At 35.3% G+C, this 23,681-nt stretch overlaps 1 long non-coding RNA gene across 1 annotated transcript in view; it reads right to left on the reverse strand.

The window, feature by feature from the left end:
- Window positions 1-19,796: 19,796 nt before the first annotated feature.
- Window positions 19,797-23,681, reverse strand: part of LOC126824586 (uncharacterized) — a 79,729-nt gene continuing 75,844 nt past the window's right edge. Inside the window, exon 3 of the long non-coding RNA XR_007681569.2 lies at window positions 19,797-20,004. This is a non-coding gene — a long non-coding RNA (uncharacterized LOC126824586). The remainder of the gene's footprint in view (window positions 20,005-23,681) is intronic.

Raw genomic sequence — 23,681 nt, forward strand, 5'->3', positions numbered from 1 at the left:
GAGGGTCCACAACCCTGATACACAATATTTTAACATTATTCGCGAACGAGGGGCGGCCATTTTGTCTGTCAGTTTCGGTCCGATTTTTTTTAAATTCGAACTCAACCATTCTGAGGGTGTAACGGTGATATATTCAAATGGTTTTTGAAATCGGATAAAAAATTGTGACTTCTATAGGGTCAACAAGCTAAAAACACGATTTATCGTACAATCAGGGGTCATAATTCACGAAGTTATGGTCCGATATGCGCGAATATCGAAAGGAACCGAGATCCCTGGGTTATAAACATACATTTCAAGTTTAAACTACATCGGATAAAAATTGTGACCTCTACGGTGTTCACAAGCTAAAAACGTGATTTTTTCGTACAATCAGGTGCCATAATCCATGAAGTTACAGTCCGATACATGCCAATATCGACAGGAATCGAGATGTTAGGGCGATAAACCTATATTGCAAGTTTCATTGAAATCGGATACAAATTGTGACCTGTAGAGTGTTCACAAACAATTGTGGACGGACGGACGGACAGGGGCGACGACAGTATACGTCCACATGAAAATGTGGGCGTATAAAAAACGTTTTCTCTTGTTAATAATGTGAGCTTTAAGGAAAGTTCTGTTACAAGCAGATGTCTGGCCTTTGTTGGGGATCTATGACCACTGGTGCCATGAAGGCAAGGGTGTGAATAAATACATTAACAGTGTGCGGTTGTACAACATTTGAGGTGACGCAAATCCGTAACTTTGGCTATACATGGCTTTCTTTTCCATTCTTTTATCTTTGGTTGTCATCTTCTATATCTAATATGTGTTTGTTACTAACTAAAATATTACCAGACTTGATGTCCCTATGGGCATTGCCTTTATTGTGCAGATATGCAAGTCCGTTTGAAACATGATTACTGATGCATGGTACGATGTGCTCAAACCCGATTAGGTGACATTTGAGAAGTTTCTTCAGGATATTGCCCAAACTTGAAACTTGTCCATTTTTTATTTTACCGAATTCGTTTAGATCAAAGGACATACATTCTAACATAAAGTCTTTTGTTCTGGGGCCTATTCCAAAAAAATCCCTACACGACTTGGATGTTTTAGTTCTTTTAGAAATCTGACTTCTTTGAAAACACATTCATCATCTACATCCTCTAAGAGTTTAATTAAATGTGTGAATCCCGATAAAACCCCCGGTACACTTGCCCATATCCACCAGAACCTCTCAACGGAAGTGATTGAATATGCCCATACTGAAAGGTTCGTATGCCCTTATAATTCCCGTCTAATGTATCAGTATTTACTGTTGATTTTATTTTCAGTAACTAGGGTAGCCGGAAAATCTGTAATTAGACAAATATATTGACCTATATTTTGTAGAGGCTATCAAGTATAACTAAGTAAATTCAATAATCTGTATTAAATCTGAGTTAGACCAAATTTTCATAAAATCTGACTAAAATAAGTAAATGACGAAAGCCATTGAATGAAATTTACTTAGGGAGGCCATTCTTGCCCGGACAGTGCGTGGACCTCGTTTTTCGTCCCATCCGAACGACTAGCCAACACTTTACTTGTAACCCCCCAGGCACTATACCGCTGACACCCTCGAAACCTGGAATTTTTAGAACAACTTTATTTTTTTATAAATCTTTATTTTGTTTCTTTTACTTACCTCCTTTTGACAGTAAAATTTCACATCGTATCATTTCGTATTTTTATCGATATATGGGAAAGTGGCAGTTAAAAGGGAATCCATGCTAGCTCTAAAATTTAAAATTGTCAATAAATTTTCAGATCAAATGAATGGGTAGATCAGACAGTAATAATATTGCATATTTTATATAGACATGTATTCATAATATCAGCCCCTTGGCGGTCAACTGTCGTGTTGACCAACATGGGTAGTCAAACCATGGTATTTTCAGGTATTATTTGTACAATTGCGTCGATATTCAGACGACGGGAAACAAGTATACACCAATAAGACCAGTCCGTATCCAATATCGTACCTGAAAGGTGTGTGGGTTTTCGAAGGGGCCATTCCTTTCCATTATAGTAATGGCAGTGGCGTCTCCACAGTTTGTGCCTAACGATCCTTGAGTTCCCCCGTCCCCTTCCTCCCCCATTCACATCGAAAAACACAACACAATACAACCCGACATTAATAAGCAACGTTTCATTGGTCGATTCTTTGGGGCACAATAACTGTGATTCTAATTGAGGGAGAGTGATGCCCAAAAGCACGTATGAGGTTCATCATGAAAAACTTGATATAATGAAAGGTGGAAGTAGAGACAAGTAAACATGCAATTTTCGGCCCTACATTTCAACCTAACCAACCTCTTAACTTTTGTATCTTTCCGCTTCAAATTAATAAATATTCACTAAAACCTGTCAGAAAATTTCTATTCAAACCCCTTTCTTCAGTTCTACACCAAAAAGTCAACAAAGATCGCCATGCAATTGCAAAAGGATGAAAAAGAGAAAGGGGGAGAAATTCTAAAAATAGCTATATAGCCCTTGTTTCGTAGTTGACGGCGTAGAAATAATTGGTGAGCTGTGTCCACATGTTCGGCAACAGTTTTCTTCCGAGAAATATATCGTTATGGCGGAGCCCAGACTAGAATTCAATAGATGAATATTTAATTTATTTGGTTTTAAACTATAATTATTAAATATTTTTATCATCATGATTACTGCTTGGCTTTTTTTATACTTTAGTTATTGTAGATGTATTATTATACACAAAGAATTGACGGAATCGCTGGGTACCCTGATTCCCTAAAATAGAGCCGCCATGGTAACCAGCTTAGTATAACTCAAATGTCTGGTATTGGACAATCCCTGGGAGATCTACACATTGTTTATAAAAGTTGACGGGATGAAATTGACACTATTAAAGCAAATGCTGTGGTTACTGCATGTCGGCTACATTTTGGGAGTCGGGCGTACCAGCACTTTAGTTTAGGATTCGTTAGGATTTTTTACAGTATCAAACGATAACTGGCCTGCCTCGTGGAACGTCCCATAATAATAATGTTTTATAAAATGGTAAATAACTAACTCCTAATTATCGTTGTTGTATTATTCCGCCAATTACCCCTTCCAACAAACCTTACAACTTACGTAATTCCGACCACATTACATAAATCAAATGTAAAACTAATATTTATAAAAAAAACCTCTTTTTTGCCTTCTACTATAAAATCGTGGGATAGTTTAGATAATGAAATAAATATGCTATCACATGTCTCTGATTTTAAAACTAAACTGTATCCTACCTTATTTCTGAAAGTTAACAACCTGTTTTTCTATGGTGAACGATAATTTCAAATTATGCATTGCAAACTGCGTAACCATAAGAGTGATTAAGATACCATAAGTTCCTTATGCATATATATATGACAATCCTCGAGGTGACTGTGATCTCGACCTTGAAACTATTGAAAACTTTTTACTCTAATATCCAAACTACACACTCCAGCGTGATAAATAATACCATACGTTTATTACCAATGTATTTTAGAAATATTACTTACCTACACTATGGTAATGCCGAACTATCTCCAGACGTCAACACGAATACGAACCGTTTTACTCCGCAATAAACAACCTTGAGGTGAAGAATTTATTTATTTATTTATTTATTTATTCAAAATTACTTATCTACTTATTTGTACCATAACTAAAATAATGTAATTCATTTTTGTCTGTGTCATATATTATTTGAAATTGTACATATATTATACACCCAAACAAGAAGGAAGCAAATTAATATAAGCCTACTTGGCTTGTTTTTGTATCCTTTTTTTTATGCTTTTATATTGTATACTATTCGGGGGGTTGGATGGCCGAATGGTTGAGTCAACTGCCATGGTTTCGAATTCTCGGTTGTACGTGACTAGGAGTAGGTTCGCCTGTCCAACCTCGTGGGTTTTCTCCTGGTCCTCCCGGTTTCCTCCCAATGCTAAAGACCCCTACGCGCATGCGAATTATTGAAATAAAATTAAACCATATGCTAGTCCCGAAATGACCTAGTTTGTGTCGAGTGGACGTTAAACCCCAACTCTCTCTCTCTCTCTCTCTCTCTCTCTCTCTGTATTCTATGCTTGAAATACATACTGTTTAAACCAACTGATACAACTAGGAAATTTTTTTCCGAATTTTGCGAGTTTTCGGTATGGCCGATTATGGCGCACAACTACTTTCAATTCATCCGCCGAAAAGATCCCAAGTCCCTGCGCGTCACTGAAATTTTTACTTTCGGTTGCCTAGGGGGTTCCACTCTAATGCCTGACGTATTTTAATCCTTTAAAGTGAATGGTGCAAATTCATATTATTATACACAGGGTTCATCCTACACAGGGGGTGGGGGTGGATGGCCGAATGGTTAGCACGTACGCGCGCTGTATCACACGGTCTGTCATTGAGTCAACTGGCGGGGTTTCGATTCCCCGGTTGTACGTGACAAGGAGTAGGGTCGCCTGTCCAACCTCGTGGGTTTTCTCCGGGTCATCAGGTTTCCTCCCACTGCTAAAGACCCCTACGCGCAAGCGAATTGTTTAAATAAAAAATTGAACCATGTGTTAGTCCCGAAATGACTTAGTTTGCGTCGAGTGGACGTTAAACCCCATCTCTCTCTCTCTCTCTCTGTTCTCTCTGTCATCCTGCACAGCTATTGATGGTGGCCTTTATATTCCGGAGCCTTAAACCAACACAGATTGGTCTTGATAACATTTTTTTTCAATGCTAATAGAAACCCACAAAGTTCACAGAAACTGTGAAGCATTGTATTGGAATTAAGATAGGATTCCCAAATTAAAAAAAAAAGATCGTTTCTCAATTGCATCATTAAAAATTGCACCAAATACAACATACATAGCATCATTGAACTCCTTTCAAACAAAACAAACAGCGGTAGCCAGTCAAGATACCCCCACATTTTGCAAGACATGGATAGAAACGAAGCTCAAAACAAAAGCGATTTTTCGTACAATCAGGAGTCATAATCCAGAGAGTTATGGTCTGAAATCCGCAAATATCGACAGGGACTGGGATCTTTGGGAGATAAAGATATATTTAAAGTTTCGTCAAAATCGGATAAAAAAATTGTGACCTCTAGAGGGTCCACAACTTTTGTATTACATACTTTTACACAATTTGCGTACAAAGAGTGGCCATTTTGTCGGGCAGTTTCGTTTCAATTTTCTGAAATTCAACCTTTATTATGGTGGAATGGTGATATATTTAAACTGTTTTTAAAATCGGATAATACTTGTGACCTCTAGAGAATCCATAATTCAGGAAGTTACGATCTGATATGCGCGAGTATCGAAAGCAACCAAGATCGTTGGGTTATAAACACGTATTTCAAGTTTCATCAAAATCGGATCAAAAGTGTGAACTCAACCAACATTATAGTGTAACGGTGATATATTCAAACGGGTTTTTAAATTTTTAATAATTGTGACCTCAAACTAATGTGGTGATCTGAAACGCACGTTCACAGCCCGATCCACGTCATCAGTTTAGACCATCCAGTTTTCTTATTGTTTTCGGTTAGTAATTTTTTAACTTAATTGTACATTTTTAAGAACTCTATTTGTTATTATGTAGCCCATATTTTTATTCATATTTATATTGTAAATGTATCCGTCTTTACACGCGCTGTCGTTGGCTCGTTGTCCATTGGCTGCACGTGCTTATGATTGGCAGGAACAGTAGGTGTGTCTTATACCACGTGATCTTGGGTATATAGTACCTCGTCTTGCCGAGTCGTGTTAGCCGAGGTAAATCACTGACCCCAACTTATAGGGAGCGATAAAGAGAGCCCCTTTGTAATAGCGTTAAGATTATCGAGCTCTGAGGAGAGAGCCATTGCTAGGAACGCGATTCGAGGGCCCGACAAGCGTGAGACAAAGAGAGCCCCTGAAAATTAGAGTATAATAAAGAGCGTTGCTGATTAATCTGGTGTTAGTCGATCTTTCTGAGACGGAGAGAGCCCCTGTATACTTAGAGTATAATAAAAAGCGTTGCTGATTAATCGGGTGTTAGTCTTTCTGAGCCAGCTGCTTGGTTGGCTACTCCAACACCTCTACAGTAGTAAACCCCCAACGGAACTAACGGATAGAGCCGGGCCCACTCTACCACAGTAATCCACTCTATCCAGAGATCCAGTTCACTACACTAATAACGCGATTTTTCGTACAATCAGGGGCCATAATTCAGGAAGTTATGATCCGATATGCGCGAACATCGAAAGGAACCGCGATCCTTGGGTTATAAAAATGCATTTCAAATTTCAAGTTTCGCCAAAATCGGATAAAAATTATGACTTGTAGAGTGTCCACAAACAAAGTGTGGACGGACGGACGAACAGGGGCGACGGCAGAATACGTCCATATGAAAATGTGGGAGTATAAAAATGGTTATTATGAAGTTTTTGTGTATTTATAATATTGCCGTGTGATTTCTTACATTGAACAAACACACATACTGTTTCTATTTATATAGACAAACATTTAAAAAAGAAAGCCACAGATTTGATTCCCGATATTTTCTAGGTTTTGTTGAGTGATGTTAATTACAGAGAATACGAAAACACCTAAAAGAATGAAGTACATCGTTTATCGTATATGTTGACATTTTTCCCAATTAGAGAACCTTACGATATAAAAAGGCTGCTTGCTTATGAAATAATTTGTTTTTAAAGAGGCATTACATTGGGTTAGTGCATTTGTTTTCATGTAAAACAAATTATTAACATACAAATTGGTTGTAAACGTAACCGTCTTCGTTAACCCAGTTTAAGAGCAGAACAGTAGGACGTTAAACCCCATTTCATTTCATTTCATTTGTAAACGTAAATTTAAAATCTTATCTGTCGGCTAATTTTGTCTCATTGCTTTAGGGCCCCCTAATAATTCCTGCTTTCGACCACTGCGGTTGACCGGAAATTGTCCCTAAGACAATGAGAGATACATTCTCTTAACGTCCTACTTGCATAACATTGAATAAGGAACTATACCAGTATCTTAGTATTTGAAATCTTAAAATGCCTCCATTGGAAAAAATACACCACAGTTGAATACGATAGATATCATACTCCCATGTTCTTGAAGCAACATCCGCGAGTCTTACAACATGATAAGATGTACGTAGTTAAGACAAAATCAAACCTTCTATAGAAGTTGTCATACTCCATACTACACTATAGTTCATCTCTTTAACTTGCTAACGGTTGATCAATTTGGATGTATTTTTGGGGTGATTTCATCAGTCATAAGTTGTTTATCCACTTCCATCTAAACTTGTATATTTATTTTTCATGAATATCACACTTCAATTTAAAAAACTGTTGTTTACGCCTACGTCCGATTAATTCGAAATAACGTATCTTAGTTATGTTTTTTTTTCTGAACAATAAGAATCAAAAAGGAAAGACATAAATGTCACAAATATAAACCAGATATCGGACAAACACTGCTAAAACAAGTGTATGGTGTGATACATTAATAAAGTTATTTTTCAAAAATATGACCTGCACTGGCCAACTATTGATTTCTCTGAACTCCAAAGTAATACAAAATCCCAAACAAACTTGGTATGGTTTTCTTTACGTAATATGCCGTTTATACAACTCTTTTGTCCGGCCTTTTATCAACGGTTAATGCAGATATGGCGGATATTGTCTAATCCTATCCAAGCCACTCATCTGTCCAGATAGATGATTATAGGCTTTTCATGTGTTAAATGTGTTAATAATAAATTTATATTACACAAGGCAAGAAAAACGCCATGTCTTTAAGGTAATTAATGTGTTTTCCAATCGCTAAATGCCACTTAAAGATTATGTCTTTAAGGTAGCTAAACTTTGATGTCTAGGCATTATGGTAGTAAAACTGAACCGTTTTGTTTTATAAGGGTAGCTAAAATATGATGTCTAAGCGCTATGGTAGTGCAAATGAACAGGGAAAATTAAAAAAAAAACCCAAGAAAAACCACCAGCTCTAAAACTGTAATGGTGAAGGGTTTATTTTAAAGCTGTTTGAACGGCTTGGCTTTCAGCTGGCTTAAATGATTTTGTAAAAGGGATATTCCGTAAGGTTTTAATGCATATATTCTTACATTAAGTTAAAGTTTAAACAGTGACAATCTTTCATCCCCATGGATTACTTTGCTTTATGGATTGTCGCATTTCTACAAAACTGATTAGATGTAAATCATGTTCCCCCACACGTATATTGGCAATGTATACAGAATAATACAATGTTTGCTATTCTCTCCTGTGTATTTGTGCGTATTTAATAGCCCAGTATCCCAGTCGGTGCAGAACAGTAGGAGGTCAAAACCCATTTCATTTCAATCATGTGTTTGTTTTCCTTTTGAGTCTGCATCACTGCAGCTTAATAATGTTCTGTGAAAAGAACACTTACGCCAGGTCATCGGATCAATCCATTCAGTTGCTTTTATATTGCTGTCACGCATTGGAGAAATTGTCGGTTATCTGGCCGATCCACAGCCCTTGTTGTCATGTGCCAACCTTTTCGCAATCTTGAAATGAAACAGGCGGTCAAGAACATGGAACATTTACTATCTTTATATTGTAAAGTACATGTATGTTCAAAGTCACGTTCGATAGAAAATGAACTCGTTGGCACCCAGGTTAAAGAGTTTTGATAACCAGACAGATCATTGGCACCAACCAGGTGAGAGTATCTAAATTTAGAAACACAATAATCAAAACCCTTCTTATCACTGGAGCCAGTGACGAAAAAACTACGCCATAATGGAAGGTTTGACTATACTGGCAGCTATTGATAGGGCAGATTTATTTCTAAAATGTTGCCATACAATGTATGAATATAAAAAATATAAATTTTTTGACTGCCTTAAAAAGTATGGACGGGGGCCAAAATTTGCCTCATAAGTAATATATACATGTAGTTGAAATTGGTGCCAAATTTTCCCAAACTGTTCATGAAACCTGTTAGTAAAATATTATGTTCGCAATATAATCATCTAGTCTTAATAATTGAATTAATTAGAATATCAAATCATGTTTTCTTTAGTCAGCAATTTTCAATTCTAATTTTTATATATATATATACTCTTCACAACAAAAGTAGGGGATATTCAGAAACAATACAAAACTGCGGAAATGCACTGCTGTTTTTATTAGAGGTAACCAGTGTCTGTTAATAAAAGGCCAATTGCCTATACATGAACATAAACAGTTCATATGGGCGGCTTATCTGACGGCCCCATTTCACTCGCAAAGGGATGCACTGTCAAAAGTGAAAATGGACATTTTTGTTTTTTGTCTTGATAATGAGTAATTGCTCCACCAATCCTCAGACATTCAGCAATTCTTCGTGGCATGCTCCTAATCAACCGTCCAATCACAATTTGGGGCAATCTGACCCACTCCACTTGCAGTGCCACGGCCAATCCTTGCAGTATAGTGAGTGGATGTTGACGAACACGTCTCCCGATCAAATTAAACGTAACGCAGTAAAGCAAAGATACGCTAAACAGTAAATCTTATGCAAGAACCGATAGGAAAGCAAACATGGATAGGATAAACCAGCAAGCGGCAGTTTTTGTCAACCCTTCCTTGAAGTGTCAAATTTGACAATGGACCCCTCCCACGTGAATGGCGCTATTGCGTGTCGCATATACAGCTCAGTGCTTCCTTTGGGGCGATAAGTTCTTCATCTGTGAACATATTCTCAAAGCAGTTCAATCGTCCATGACTATTTATCATGACAGCATGCATAGGTAATTGCATTTCAATATCCCCTACTTTTTTTTGAAGAATATATTATGTTTAAATTTTATAATTTAAAACATACCCATGTCCTTTTATTTAGCATACTATTAGTGAGTTATATCCCTATTATATAATCTATTTTGTTGGAAATGTACCTTAATACATTGTCTAATGTTATTGAGTATTATTATCTCCCTTTTACTTAAATAGCTGAATTTGAACATAGAATGCAATTATAATTTATATGCATATCCTACAACGTATTTAACGTTATTAAATTATACTTTTGGTTGTCAACTTTATTAAAAAAAAATGATGTTGAATTCATATTGTTGACAATTGTATACTTTGTTTACTAAAGGCGCGTATAGTTTATAAATTTGCATGACCTGGAAATGAATTCTCAGAATCAATGCCATCCTGTCGAGATGTTATCACACACTAGTAGCCTGGGCCAGTTGTTCCCACTGGGATATACGTCTCATGGGTCGAAGCGAAGCTATGGTTATTATACCTTTAGTTTTTAAGAAATGCTCTTTCAGCACACAGCCTTTAGATGCTTGCATTTAACGATAGGGTGCCCGAGCACTTTGTCATAAATTCATGGGGTTAGATACACGATACCACTAATTATTCCAAAATATAAGGTCCCATCGAGAACTTATTTTATGGAAACATACCAGACAGTTACTGTGATGTTGCTAGTAGTACTGTTGAAATGCTGAAGCCAATTTGCATTTACCACTGATATATGAGAGTTGATTATGGTATTTCGTGTTAATAAATGTTTAATTAAAAGTTTATAACATTTCAGCCCTACAAAATGACCTGCAGTAGGCAGATTTAGCTCTTGCATAATGTATGTTTAAATATTGTAATGACCGAAAAGCGCAAAGAATTTTAAAAAAATGTGTTAACTTTCAGACAAAGAATCCAAAGGGAGGTTGACACTTATTGTTCAGTAGAAAATATTTCTTCAGAAACAGATCCATTATATTGGTGGAAGGTTAATCAACCAACTGTTCCAACGGTGCCGGAGTACTTGAAAAACAAGAAATCGTTTACACCAGGAATGTGTCAACAGAATGCTATTTTTGAACAGAAATTTGATACTGGACAATAATTATTGACACTTTGCCAAGATGTCATACCTACGTTAAAATTGTTACATTCCAGTTGTTTGTATTAGTTCGCGTTTTTAAATCGTGTGCCAAAGTTCAATTATAAGTTTTTAAACATTTGATTGACTTTTAAACTTTTAACTGATACTGATATGATTTAAATGATGAATATCTTAGTAAAATCTAACCAATAAACATTATTGTGATAATTGCAACAGATTGGCAATTAGTCAGCTTTTTCCTTTTCCGTAGAACAACCTAGGATAATCACTCATGTATAGTTTGAATACTGTCATAATCAGTACATATTTGATTATAGATATCATATTCAAATTCACAAATGACAATCTGATTCTGTGTGAATAATCTGAAATTCGAATTCTCGAATTATAATTTAATTCCATGTAAATAATCTAATATTCAAATTCTCAAATTGTTTGTGAATAATCTGATATTCATATTCTTAAATTGTTTGTGAAAAATATGCAAATTATAAGATGATTCTGTATATGAATACTCTGATATTTTCAAACAGTTGATCAATATTTTAAAGGAGCTAAATCGCTAATATTTGGGACCTAGAAATTGACAAAAGTGGGTCGCAACGCATATAATACTGTAATATGAATGCATATAAACCGATTTACATTCAATGGTTTCCGTTTTTACTCCAATTTCAAATCAGTTATATTCGGTGAAATAAGCCAGCAGTCTCAAGCGAGTGCAAATTTCTAGCGTCTGGTTATTCCAGTCTACATACGCCGTTTGATTTGGTGCAATGTGTCTAGCCTCGTCCCTTGAGTCTCTTGATTCAACTGGGGCTGAAGCGCATTATGGTACACGATTCGTGTACCAATGTTAAAATGTTTATTTTGTCTTAAATATTGGATATCAAAAGCCCATCTTTTTCCGGCAAGATCACAACATGAATGTTTATTTAATTTAACAAATAAATCGTGTTTTCAATGTTGAAGATTTTGGATGATATTGAGTTAGAGACTTAGCTACTTTAATAAGGACTAAAGTTTTTGGTTTAGTGATTATTTCGTTTCATTTTGATTTGTGAACACAGCTGGTTAGGTTTTTGTTTGCAACAGAAAAATAAAAAGATTTATCTAACCATGTACACCTAACAGTTATACTCAGAAAGGAATGAAATGTGGTTTAACGTCCTACTGTTCTGCTCCTATACTGGGCTAATGAAGACGGGCATACGCCATACAGTGTGCTATGAGGAAAATTTTGCCCGGACATCGGCACTATCGTCTACTCTTATATCGAAATCCAACTGCCAGGGGGTATTTTACGTGCATTGCAATATACACACGGGACCTCGGTTTTTCGTATCATCCGAAGGACTAGACAGCTGTCCTTGTCACGCCCTCCGTTCTGCACCACTGACAAGAGGAAACCACGTCGGAAAATCCCGATGAACTTTCTCGGCCAATGCAGGGATCGAACACCCGATATTCAGGCTAGCGAGCCAGCGTCTTAACCAACTAGCCACCGTGGCTCCGATACTCAGAAAGAGTTACTATAACATTTTGTTGTTAAGAAGAGTGACTACTATAACTAATTTTTTGGAATTGTTAAATGAAAAGTTGAAAACAAATTGTGTTTTTTATTTATTCATTTGTATTGAATAATTTTTCTCGACTACTAGAATTAATATTTTTATGAAATGGAAATCACCTGCAAGCTGAGGAGTACAAATCACAAATTTTCTCTATTCTGATTGGTCGAATGGACAATAAACCTCACTAATTTAGTAAGGCGATTTTTTGCGTTCTTGTGCTCAATGATCTTCCTCAACTCAAATCTTTATTGACAAATATCTTCCAAGGAATTTTGTTTTCTTTTTTGATAGGCCAGCATTACTCATTTGGCATTACTCATGAATGCTTAATTAAAGATACATTATGTAAGATTTCGATAAAGAATTGGTCGTTCTTGCTATAATAGTTCAAAAATAGATAATGCAAAATGAATATATTGAAATTTCATTCAAATTACTTTATACTGAGCGAAGTTATCAATATTTGTAGTTTTGACAAGATGTTTACATTGATTGTTTATTGACGTAACCATGGTGTTGGTTATTCAAGTCTTAGACTTGCTACGTTATTTTTTTAAATACCTCTTTAATATAGGAGAATAAGTAATGATTTGATCAAATTATGCTAAAATTGACATTGATTGACGGCACGTCGGAACGGTATACATAGCAACCCTGGGCATCACATAGTTTTATAATGTATTTTAGGGGATGTAAGCACGAGCCTGAACAAGAACCAGGGACAGAACTCTGTTGACGGTCTGCAAATAAAATAATAAATGCTAAAATATTACCATATTACATGGAAACTTAGCAAGCGAACCATCTGTGTTGCCATGAGTTACCCCTCCTTAGTCTCAGTTAGCAGGTCGCAACTATTTCAATCACGGTTGACATTACCGGCAAAAAGCATCGTAATAAGACTATTTTCCTATTCTTTTAAAAATATTCATATGTTAAAAAGATTTTATTGGCGATATCTGAATAAAATTTTCTTTCATAATTCGTTTACCAGCGACTCGGGACAGAAGCATTTTAAAATTTGCATTAAAAAGGGGACGGTCGGTATAAATGTATTGAGAATAATGAGAATATATTTTGGAAAATAAACGACAGTACGTGGCCAAATAAAGACTTTTTAAAATTGGAGTAAAAATATTTCTTAAATAGTTCCGAAGAAAGTCCCTAAATATTTGGGCTAGAATATCAATAAACACGTTCCTGTTTCGAATTTATCTAACTGGTAGTTTCTTATATTACTGTTATATATAAACAAGCATTTAGAACACGTCAATATTCCATTCATTATAGTAAAAGTACACAACGTGTCATCTAAATAGTGCAGTCCATATGGAAGTTAAAGAGTAGTGCTGTGCATGGTGAGTTAAGATTTCGGGTAAATAATAGATCTTCTGACTGGTTGGTCATTCTATGTTTCTTCCTGTATGGTTCCAGATTTAAACGGATAAGAGTAAATGACCGTCTTTTCCGACATATAGGAAGCTGGTTATCATTGTCAGTTGTTTCTGTACTGGTACTTGTACATTTAGTATTGCCTTACGTAATACGTATGCTATGTCACAAATCTTCACTTTTATAGATCGATTTTCTGAGTACGCCTCTTTAATGACCTCTTTAACATCCATTCTATTGTTATAAATGATAGTTCCTTTAGTATTTGATGACAATAATGTTAATTTCTCTGTTCCGAAGTAAATTTTTATTAACTATCTTCCTCTCAAAATGGAAAATAGTAAAATCAGTAAATCACCAAATATATCTTGCCTGCCATCCTCTGAAAAACTGGTATATACTTCCAACAGAATAATAACGTACATATTATATAGTTTTTTTGTTGTGTATACATTTTCTTCTTTAATAATAGATTCTTTTATAAAAAAATAATGCCATGAAATAATGTAATACTATACACTGTAGATTTTCCTCTTTAATAATAGATTCTTGTATAAAAGATAATGCAATGAAATAATGTAATACTTAAAGAAACTAAATCGCTATTCTTTGGCTCCTAGACATGGACACAAATGGGCCCCAACGCATATAAAAATGTTAAGTTTATTATGAACGCTATGTAATAATAAAGGTATAGTATCTTATGTTTACGATAGGTTAATTAAAGAAGAAAAAACAAGCCTTCCAGCACACAGGATTTGATATACAGTTCGGTGAACTTTGTTAGATAAAAAAAAGACTCGACGCGAGCAAAACAATAATAAATATATCCAATAAACAAACATCCTGAATAAGAAAAGACAAAGACAGTCTTTTATTCCCTTAGGGGGGGGGGGTAAATTAACTCGAAATGAGAAATTTAAAATATATCCTCGTTTTCCTGTTCACGACCCCTTGCCAAAACCCAAGCCTACATTTTATTTAATGATACATCTGATTTATAGCTGCTTGGAGATTTCATTCTTGCCAGCTACAACATCAGACTATTTTATATCGATATTGCTGGGTTTCACCGTTACATGATCCCTTGAAACAGTTGTCTCCTCGCATAATGATTTAGGATAACATATAATTATAATATAGAAAACAAAAACATCAATGGATTAAAACACACATAAACAAACAACATAGAAACAATAAACACAGTCCATATTTTTTTTTTCAATGAGAAGGTCATCGATATGAAAGAAAAGATAAATCCTAACCCACTGTCATTAAGTTTTCAAGTAGATGGTCACAGATCACTAATGATTTCCCCATTGACTTTAATGTTAATTCTCGTCTCTTAAACCGGCTCTAATTTTTTCCCAATTTTTCGTTGGGTAGAACACTTTCTACCACAGATGGAGCAACAAGTGGCAAACTCTTGCCCAAAAGCAGTATGAGGTTTTTCATGAAAAACTTGAGATACACAAGCTGGAAGTAGAGACATGTAAACGTGCAATTATCGGCCCTACATTTCATTCAACCTCTCAACTCTTGTATCCTTCCGCCTCAAAATCATGACTATTTACCAAAAGAATGGCAGAAAATGTATTTTCAAACCTTTTTTCTTCGAATCTACACCAAAAAGTCAACAAAAATCGCCATACTAAGGGGAGAAAAATGAAAGGGTGAGAAAGACTAAGGTGACGGCGTAGGAATATTTGGTGAGCTGTGTCACCAAATGGACCTTTTTTATATGCTTCCCACGTGTTCTGGTTACATGCCGGTGAAAGAAAATCAAAATCAAAGAATAACTACAAAAATGATGGCCCTTTAAGTATACAATGCTGCTTTATGTACAGCGGTGTATCTCCGGTCCATGGGTCTTTTGTGCTAAAATTTAAAAATCTTTTTTATTAAAAGCAGTATTTGAGTTCTGTGAAAATGAATAGACAAGTTACAAACAAATTACACAGAAAACAATCATAATCTGGTATTTTTTTAAAAAATATAATTTTTTTTTTTTTTTTTTTTTTGTCATGTCATGAAAAATGTACAAAATTTACATGTAGCATCTTTAAAAAAAACAATAATTTTCCACTTTTTAGATAGCCTAACTGGCGAGAAATATATTTTCAGAAACCTTTGACGATATCCGAACAGAAAAATCACAAACCAGTTGCATTGATTGTAATATTAAAGAATTATACTGAAACATGTATCCCCACCCCCTAAACATGTCACTGACTGAATCAATCTAATCTTTGAATGCATAACTAACATTACGAAAGGAATATGCCTAACAGCCATGTTTTACCATCTCTGGCTAACATATGTACATATAAACTAAAATATGTACAATAAATATAAATTATGGTTAAAAATAGGCCTTGATGAAAGAAAGCAAATGCCATATTTGGTCTATGACCATCCCTCTCTAACAAAAGGGTGGCAGAATACACAATTTTCATAAATTTGGTAATATTTCAATGTTTTCAACATCTCAAAGCTCAGAGGCATCATACACATCTGTATTGCAATTCTTGTGCTGAAGCAAGATGTCTGGAAATTTACATCAATTCCAAAAAAAATTAAGTCAAAAAAGTAGTTATGACCGAGTTGACATTGAAGGAGGCCTAAAAAGGAGCAAACTTAACATTTTACTGTTCTATAAGTATCATAAATGCAACCACCACAAATCCTAGATTTTGATAAGAAAATATTGAACATTAAGCTAACATTTACAAATCTACACTAGTTTTATAACTGGATGTGGTCTCATAGACCTGAAAGTCTCGGCGTTCTAAGTTTGACATTAACAAAAAAAAGGGTTAGAAATCCTTGAAATGTACAAAATAACTATTTATTGGTGAAAAATAACATTCCTAGTCGTACTTCAACAACAAATTCAAATTACTTTCATTTAAATGTCAACACAGATGCAATTAAATCTCTCAAAACAGATCAATAAAAAGGGTGGGGTGGGGCATTTATAGCCTGTTTTAACGGAATGGCGGAGTGAAAAATGTATAGAAAGACTGGAATATTGCTTTCTACATGAAGAAAATGCAAGAATTTAATGTTTCAAAGAAGAAAAAAATGCTTGTTCTGGGTAAAATAGTGGTAAAATTGGGCCAACCCCTGTTTGGATCATTTTGTACAAACCCGTCTGCTGTACATTATTAACTCAGTGTTACCAATGTTCAATTTTATTTAGGAACGTTACAGCTATTTCTAAACCTGACAAACTTATAGATGGCATCTAAGTTATATTAGCAAAGAAAAAAAGGTCAAGTTTAGACATTTTGACTCATTTGAGAAGTCATGTAAGGATTAATTTCTACATCGAAATTGGGGGGAATCTGGAGATTTTCTGTAAATATTCTTGATTTTTAGACAAAATTTGGTGAAATTACAATACTGTTCACTTTATCTGTGCTTTCTGGGGCTTATTCATACTTTTCTTACTGTTAGAAATTAAATAAAAACTGAAAATTTAAAAATTTGCAGTAAAATCACAATTTTTCTCCAAACTTTTTTTTAATACATATTTTCTCAGAATTTAGTCTTCATATTTTCAAAATTAAAGCATAACAGTCACAGCCTTGTCACACACAGACATATAGGGGTGAAACTTCAGGTATAACCAAAAAGCCTTTTTAATATACTTCCCATGTGTTCTGGCAACATACATACCGGTGAAAGAAAATCGTGGGTGACGAAGAAGGAATATTTGGCAAGCTGTGTCCAGATGTGAATCGAATAAGCGCAGGCATTCTAACAACTGCGTATTGGACAGGGCCTTTAGTCAAATTCAAATTAATTTATTTCAATTATTTAAAAACAACAATGAACTGAGATTTTGTTCCCGAAAGACTTCCTTTTATAATTCATCATGGAAAGGAAATGAGCCGAGTTATTTACGGTTCTTGTAATGAGAAGAGGGACATCCCTGTAGTTATCAGTTTGTTCGCAGACTTCCTTAAATACCATATAAACACCAGAGATTGATTTGAAATTTCAAATGAAGTGAAATGATGTATTTACAAATAGCAATTGATTATCTAACCATTCCTGTGTTGGCTTGACCTGTAACTTCTACTTTATCACGGCCCAGAAAGACAATAAATCATTAATTAAACCGACTGTTCTTGTCTTTACATTCATTAGAACCTGTCAGTTAAATCTATTTCTAATACCGGTTTTGGATACAAGTAGGGTGACTTAAAGCCCATTTGTAAATTAATTCATTACACGGACTGTTACATCAGTTTAGAAATTTCCAGTGGGAATTTTAAATTCTAGACTCAATAAATATGAATATTTGCTGTCATTATAAAAGACTTAAATCACCATTATTATGTATGTTTTTATTTCTAAGTCAGAAGTTATAAGCAACTTCAAGCTACTTGAATCAAATTCAATGAAATAGCAAAATATAATATTAGTGCGTGTACAGAGTGGATGTACAAGGGTTATAATCTTTAGCGGTATAACCCAATGCCCCGTGATAACTTTTTTCATTCATTTCTACATATTTTCAGTAAATATAGCACTAGACAACGAGTATATTTCCACCAGAAGCTTTCTTTAGGGGGAGTTACAATTGTTATAGCATTGGGGGTCACGGTGACTCAGTGAGTAAGACGTTGGTTCGCTAACCTGGCAGTCCCCTGTTCGATCCCGGCGTTGGTCGAGAAACTTCATCGTACGCTATTCATAGATTCAATACAGTAAATATACGAACAATTATGCATATATACAAGGGCATTGCGTATGAAAATTATTTTATTAATTTTCATACGCAACTCGTAAGTTCCTCCCATACGCAATAGTGTCACGGGTCCATTAGGTTCATGGTCAAATCTTATAGCGTACATTTGCTAGGTAATCTTTTTTTAGAACTCATTTCATAACCACTATCTGAATGTTCTATTCTGGCCATCCGACTTATTTTGTGTTTATTATTAAATGTATATTTGGAACAAAATTAGTTCTAGGTCATGTAGGTTAGACGAGTCTTTTATCACATGTTAGTTTCTATGGATTTTTTCCCAGGTGACAAATTAACAACATAATCGTTATCGCATGAAATGATGGCGGGAAGGCAGTATGACATAAAGTTAATAGAATTCCAATGTATAACAGAAACGCTTACACTTTAAAGATAATTTTCCAGGCAGTAACCAGTACGCCAAATTACATCTTTCTACCTCATTACAAAAAGTTACAAATGTTTTTAGGGTTTTAAAACTGTTCTGAAACAGCTCTGGGGCAGAGTATGCTTATTTTATGGAACACCTGATACTTTACTATTGGACCGACCATCGATTTGATACGTTCCAGTCCAAATGTTATTACAATTTTGGGATTTTATGACCCTTTAGGGTCGATGGAACTATATTTTATTTAGAAGTAATACTGTCCGTGGAAGCTGACATTAAGCCCTGTAGAATGTTTGCAATGATCTGGTAACAAAAACAGTTAAGCCCATAATAATAAATTGTTTACGACTATTAATTAACGAACAGCACAACTGGCACAACAGTTTTCCAAACTGAAATATCTTCATCTATTTTTGAGAGCCTATATTTTATGTTATATGATATATAATATTGTGGTCACAAGGTCACGGAGTTTGGGTTTATCTTTCGAATCTGTCTACGACATATTTCTAGCAATGCATATACCTTAACTAGGGTATTTCGAATGGACAGGTTCTAAAGCCCAACCTTCTAAACGCTCTGAAAAGGTTAAGATTAGCTTGTAGATTCTCCATTCGTAACGAAGCAAATGTGTTTTTATTATATACCACGTAACGAAGCAAATGTGTTTTTATTATATACCACCGACCAGTTATTTAATTATTCAATGAAACTAAAACAATATTACAAATATATCCACCTTCTCGATACAGTTTCAATGTAGTATCTATTCTGGTAGTATTTAATGAACTTTTTGTAGGTGACAATGATTCACGCTCGTTAACAGATGCAGAAGGCGTAGCAGAGTTAGCAGATGTAGATATCGTGGAAGGGCAATCATTCATTGAATCTGTTATAATGTTCTAAGGCCTGCCGTTTGATCTCTCCTGCCGTGACCCCAGCTCGTTTCCTCTTGTATTTGCGTACCATGGTTTCGCTCGATCGTTTTAAATTCTGAAAAAATCAAATGCAGATCTAAGTATCTTAGGTTATTATTAAGTTTTACGCACCAGTAATCAGATATGCATACAAATAATATGGTGATTTTCAATACCGTTATGGTATGGGGCACGTTCGCACCCACGAAGGGCAAATTCGCACCCCGACAGGACTTTTTATACATAACACGTGATTTTGTCTTGTGGAGGTCATGAATCGAATTGAAAAACGTGGCCTATTGAAGGTCATTACCCCATCATACTTCACATATAAAACATTGGTTATCAACCCCAGGCATGTGTTAACAATTAAACACTAAATTCAGACCTTGTCAAAAATGAAATTTACTGCACAAATTCGACAAGTATTTTCTCATGTAATTTATGTAAAACAATTGTATCGGTCAGGTGACCAATCAATTTGGCGGCGGTTGCGTCATCATGCTCTAGGCGCGAGATATGAATGGGCTGCGGACTTGCCCCTAGGGCGGAATAGCCCCGCTCACCCCTACTTATTTACAGCTCATTTACACATACCATATCAGTTTTGGGGCTGGCCGTTACTTCTTTGATTTGTCTGAGCATCATGCAATGATATCCTAGCTACGCCGCCTCAAATAGCTCAATTCGCAACGAAGCATATGTTTTTATATACCACCGACAACATATATATTCCATATTAGATTTTGAGCTGGACGTTACTTATTTTTTTGTATGAGCATCATGCTATGGTGTTCTCGCTACTCCTCTTTACAAAGCTACCGGTGCGCATTTTCGTTGGTTATCTGGTAAATTTATATTTTTTACACATGGCGATTTCAGCTAGATCTTCCAGAATGATACTTCATTGATATCCGAATTAATGTACGAAATTTCTTATCAAAACTTCCTCAAGTATTTGGAAGAGATTACTTCCTTAGTGTGATATCGTGAATAGAAACGGTACTCCAGCGTTGCTGAGATAATGCGCATTGTAAATGGAATTTCTGAGCATAAAATACGTTTTATAAACAGTTCGTGAATATTGATTATTAATAATTCTGTGTATAACTGGGTTTTAGCGCAGATGATTAATTTGATGATAAGAACTAACTGTTTACATTGTAGCAATGCAAACTTAGAACAAACTCTATAGCCTAAAGAATAGTAAATAGGTGAGAAGTGGTATCGGGATGTTTTTGTGCTTTGTTTTGGAGAGGGCGGATGAATAAAACGCCATAGCCGACACACGACTCCCATAAAGACATAGTAGATTGTAAATTTGAGTATTTTCTGTGGGTTATAAATTGTAATGAACGGTTATTTACAAATGTCCCATTGTCTTATATCACTATTAGTTACCTACCACTACAATAACCTGTCTAAGAATATATATATAAAATCTATAAGACTGTCTAAACCGTAGATCTTGCTGCCATTTTCATGTTTGCTCTCAACTACGATGTTAGAATTTCGCTTGTTCGCCACTTCAAGCATCGATTGGCGTGTATAGGTTTTTTTTTTTTTTTTTTTTTTTTTTAGTGAAATATCACTAATTATACAAAAGGCAAGGATTGTAAACATTTTACAGTGAATCTATAGGCATGAATTCAGTACATTAAGGTTCAGTGAACAAGATTTTAATGATCAATGATCATATCTATTATTTATGACACGAAAATGTTTTCAAAGGACAACAATCAACAATCATCTGTTGAAGCACAGCATTAGAGGCACAGTTTACTCAGTTAAAGCCTTTTGACTTCCTTTGTATGTAAGCTTTCTAAATGCTATTTGTTTTAAATACATAGATATAACACAGATGAAAAAAAATGAAATGGGGTTTAACGTCCTACATTAATTTATGCACCAAATGGCCTAAAAGGGATGGGCACACGCCATTTTGTGTTCCTATGAGTGAAAGTGTTCCCGGGCAGCGGCTAGGGCTCTTTTAACTGTATGCCAATGTGTACACAGGACCTTGGTTTTCAGTCTCTTCCGAACGATTAGGCACTATTCCTGGTCAGATTTGTTCCCGGACAAGACCTACTTACTTTTAAATATAACAAAATATAGTTAACATCAAATATAAAATAAAATACAGATTGATTTTCTTTTCAATTCAACATCGGGAATGAGCACACGTACAAAGATATTTCATTGAACACTGGAGACACGATTCTGCAATTGGCAGGCGATTTAGTCTTCAATCATTTGTCTATTTGTAGCAGTCAAGGTCAAAGAAAATAGATTTTCTATGTAAATATTTACACATTTATCTCCCATGTGATTTTATTGTACTGGTCAATTACCAGGCCACCATCTAATCATTGTGTTGTTTATATACTGTATATATCAATAATTGTACCAACAACTATTATTACAGTTCTATTTCATCATCAAAACATGTATTAAAGATTGGTACAACCGATTTCCAGTTAGAGTACGATGGGGCCCTTGTACGTTCTTTGAAACAATCATACGATAAAACGCACAATCTGTAATATGCGGGTATATTACCTCAGCGCTGGTCCATATTTGGCAATGTCTTGTAAACTCCATTCAGACTACATTTATTACGCGCGATCGGTTTAATTTTTAACAAGACATAAATCCTATTAAATTTCAGTGCTTTCATTGCTTCCAGGGTTGTTATACAGCATGATGTTTCTTATATATACTTTATGCGCCGACATTTCAATGTCCGGTGGTCCTTTCGTCAACAACTGGCTTGTGAAAGCGATAAGAGCTACAGTTTATGACGGATTATTTCAAATTTGGTGTAAAACATTGTGGTCATGAGAGGACAAACCCTATCAATTTTGCGTTCCATGACCTTTCGTACCATATAGTTATTTCCCGTTGTCCGAAAACCATATGAACGTGACAGAGCCTGCAGTTTGTAACTGATATTATTTAAATTTGTTCTGAGGCATTGGGATCGGGGGAGGATATAAACGCCATCGAAAAATAATCCTTGCCGAAAACCTTGTGAAGGCGACAGAGGCTGTCGTTTTGTACGTTTCTTTTCAACTACGACGTAACACATTAGGTCCATTTGAGGACGAACCCTGTCGATATTAGGCAGTCTGTGAATTCCAATTCTAGAGTTACCCCCCTTTGCCGAAATATCAAATTTGGTCAACATGATCCAAGTTTTCCTTTCGGACAAGCTGCTGTCGAGACATTACTGCGTATTTATCTCTAGGCTTAGTGTACCTATCTTTTATTATTAAGATAAACTCCGGTCGAAGTAAAACAATTCTAATAATTACAGTGTTTATGTTCATGATATAACGCATTTTCAACGAATTCCGATAACTCGACCAGTTTAATTTATTGTCTTTTGAATGCCCCATTTCCCACAGGAGAATAAATATGTTACAATTTTTGTGAACTAATCATGCGACTTAGCTGCTGTGGGCTTATGTTTCGTTCACTGGCAACCCATATTGTTTCTTTACATTGAATTGCATTATGAATATGAACTATTGAAAGAAAACCCAAAGCATTGACTATTAATTCACGGCAGAACAGGATGAACAGGAAATTGATATCTAGTTTTTATCTTCAGCAGACTGAATGACGCTTGGGGGTCGCTGTAATGTGTGCTCTTTGTGTTGCACTTTATTTTGTGTCTTACTGTGGTGATGAGTAGGTTGGTGGTGTTTTTCATCCGTCGAAAAGCGCCGAATGCCGATATGGATATATTGG

The sequence above is a fragment of the Patella vulgata genome, chromosome 6 (genome assembly GCF_932274485.2).
Source record: "Patella vulgata chromosome 6, xgPatVulg1.2, whole genome shotgun sequence".
Lineage (NCBI taxonomy): Eukaryota > Metazoa > Mollusca > Gastropoda > Patellidae > Patella > Patella vulgata.